This window comes from Charadrius vociferus, unplaced genomic scaffold, assembly GCF_000708025.1.
Source record: "Charadrius vociferus isolate BGI_N301 unplaced genomic scaffold, ASM70802v2 scaffold15, whole genome shotgun sequence".
NCBI classification, from domain to species: Eukaryota; Metazoa; Chordata; class Aves; order Charadriiformes; family Charadriidae; genus Charadrius; species Charadrius vociferus.
In genome coordinates, this window is record NW_009650064.1 from 5,605,795 (window position 1) to 5,609,032 (window position 3,238).

Sequence of the window (3,238 nt, forward strand, 5' to 3'; positions counted from 1 at the left end):
GTTGATGGTCTCCAGCCGGCTGAGAGCTGCCTTCACACCGCTGGGAGCCTCGCGTGGCGGCCTCCTGCATGAGTAACATTGCACTCGTTTAAAATAAAGGCGTGTTTATAAAAACACTTAGGTAAATGAGCGCAATTTCTTCTGTAGATAAGATCTTAGAGTACAAACATGGGTCTTAATCTGCAAACACTTGAATTGAAGCTCTTGATTGGTTCTGTTTAAGGCAATGGGACTACCCAGGTGCTTACAGGTAAGAGTTTGTAGGATCAAAGCCCTTGGTGCCTTTCCAAAAAGCTGCTCTAGCAGGAAGACAGTGAAGAATTTCCGTCTCATATTCAACACAGTGTTCCAATATTCATGAACTTTCTGCCTAAGTGAGAAGACTGTAATACTAATGAGCTTCATGGGCGTGTACCTTGAGAAGGGATTTGAAACACACGTTATTACAAGGTAATGGCTGTCCCTGCCAACATAACTCCTCCACCCCTTTATTTGAGGTGACTCATTTGTGGGGTTTTTTTCACTTGTATTTTTCAGTGAGCAATCTGGATGGTACAATTTTGCAGCTGGAGCTGTGTTCCCTGCTATACAGATCATGGAGCACGACGGTGGGATGCAACAATACATTTCTTCTTGAACTGCTGCAGTCCTTGAGTCCTGTTCCATTGAGGGTAACAAAATAACTGTTTAAATAAAAGTGTTACACAAGTAAATAGCTGTTAGAGATCTGCCTGTCTCTTTCCTATGTATTCTGTATATTCTTTGTATGTGGTGCCCTATAAGCTCTAAGTGTCCATTTGGGACTGTATCTCTGGGAAGAGATTATACACAGTCATCAAATGTCACTGTAAATCATGCAAGAAATATTCCATCCTCAAAGACTGGCTGTTGCACGCACAACATCTTGAACTTCACCACCAATGTACAGCTTTCCTTTTTGCTTCCAATGAGAGATAGAACATAGGAAAGGTCTGCATGAACAAGTACTCACTGTATTTTAATTTAGGATTTTGGTTGATTCCTGAGAGTTATTCCTTCTCTCCTCATTTGCTCCCTTTACAATTAAATCACTTCCCAAAACTGGTTTTCCATTAATTGCTCCTGAATTAGCTTCCTTTGTCAATCTTTTCCCCGTCAAGAAGTCGGAAGGATAAGTGATAATACACCATCTTGTTTCCCTGTCATCAAATAGTCAGAAGGATGGAGAAATCTTGGCACGGCTGTCATTAGTCCCAGGTCAGAGGGAAAAGAGTACATTGAGCATGCCTTCTGTTGTCCTTGCTTTAGAAGCAATAAAAGCAAGTAGAGAGATGTAACAACAAAACCTAGAACTCCACCCCCCAACCCTCTTCAGCCAGCAACATGCAAAAATCTGCTTATGGGTTTGAAACACATCAATACCCACTTAGCCTCAGGAAAGGTATTTCCATCACACCCATCTCTCACATTATTTTCTCATATTTTGCATTATTCACTAAATACATAGTTTTGGTTTTCCTTAGTTTGCAGCTTCCAGACTTTCAGATTACTGTTTTTTTCCTACTTGGGATTGTAATTGTAAATCAGGGAGAGGCTGGAGCTGAGGAGACCTGTCCTCAGTTTCCCAGACTTTATAAGCTACTATGCTGGGCAAAATCCTGGTTCCCCTACCCAGAAATCACCCGTGAGATCCATCTTGCATACTTTTGAACTCATTAAGGCTATTCAGGTGCTTGAAGGTCTTTACAAGATTGCTGTGATTACACTGGTAGAAATAGTGTCAGAGTCAAGAACTTAATGTTCAAGAAAGGGATTGGGTATAGATGAATGTAAAAAATAATCAGAATTATTGGATTGTAACTTGGTGCTTCAGGGAATAAACCAGTACCTAACTCCTAGAAAGGAGGATGAAATCTAATGTGAGGACAGATGACACTTCTTACTGCTGGATTTTATTTCACCTTCTATTGTGTGGTATATGAAGCAACTGGTGGAGTTTGCTGTTAGGCACAGGATACTGCCTGAACAGATCCTGAATCTCTTTTGATGGGACAGTCTCTTGGTACCATGCTTCTCCCTGCATGGAATGGGGATGATGGATAATGCTATTTCGCTGTGCTTTGCTGTTCCAGTCTGTTTAGGCTGTGTGGTTTTTGGAGCAAAGGACTGCTTTCGGTGGAGCTCTGAACTTTATTGAAGTCTCCAAAATGTGACTGTATTAAAATAACAAGAAGAAATCACAAGCATATTCACATACTAATTACTATGCCAAGTGGGGAGGGGGGGTAAGAAAGTACGAGGTTCCTTTGAAAAGCTGCCAGCACAGGTCCAAACACAAAAGGTGTTTGAAGTGGGATCATGCTGTACCAGCCTGAAGGAATTACCAATATACCAGCTACCCTTGTTTAGAAGCATGTTCTCAATTTTCATTTTATGACATTTATTTACTTTACCAAAGCGTTTTCCATTTTTTGTCTCTCAAAAGTCTCCTTTAGGTCCACATTGTATTTCAGTGCCACTAGAAGATGTTTTCTTCTTTTAAAGTTTTTCTCTGTTGCTTTGCACTGTAGGCAGGTAAATATGGACTTCTAATTAATGCAAACTTCAGCTTTTATTTTCTCTTCTTTTTCAGTTAAAGGAGCTGAAAGGAAATATTCCTGAGTTTCCAAGAAGCGCTGATTTTCAGTTCTTCCTAGGAAGAAGGTTCAAGCTTGACCCTGCCTTGTACATCTTTTTTTTTTTTCAGTTTAAGGGTGGTAAGGCACTGGCACAGGTTGCCCAGAGAGGTTGTTGAGGCCCCATCCCTGGAGGTGTTCAAGGCCAGGCTGGACGTGGCCTTGGGCAACCTGGTCTAGTGGGATGTGTCCCTGCTCATGGCAGGGGGGTTGGAACTCGATGATCTTCAAGGTCCTTTCCAACCTAAACCATTCTATGATTCTATGATCTTTCAATTTTTGCAGCCTGGCAGCAAATAAATAGTGCATAGAATGGAGAAAAAGGTGGGGACATTGTGAAAGAACAGCAGGCACCTCGTGGCAGCTATTCTTCTATACAGTTCTGCTAGCTTTTCTGCTGTTGTGTCAGACACTCCTGTTTTCGGGTATTGAGAGCAGCATCAGCTGAGAGCAGAACATCTGCCAGCAGTGGGTGGGTAGGGGGTGCTTGCTTGGGACACAGCTGGGGCCTGTCCAGTGCTATACATGTTTACCCTCAGAAATTGGCCCCAAGTTTCTATACATTCTCATACTAAGTTGATGCA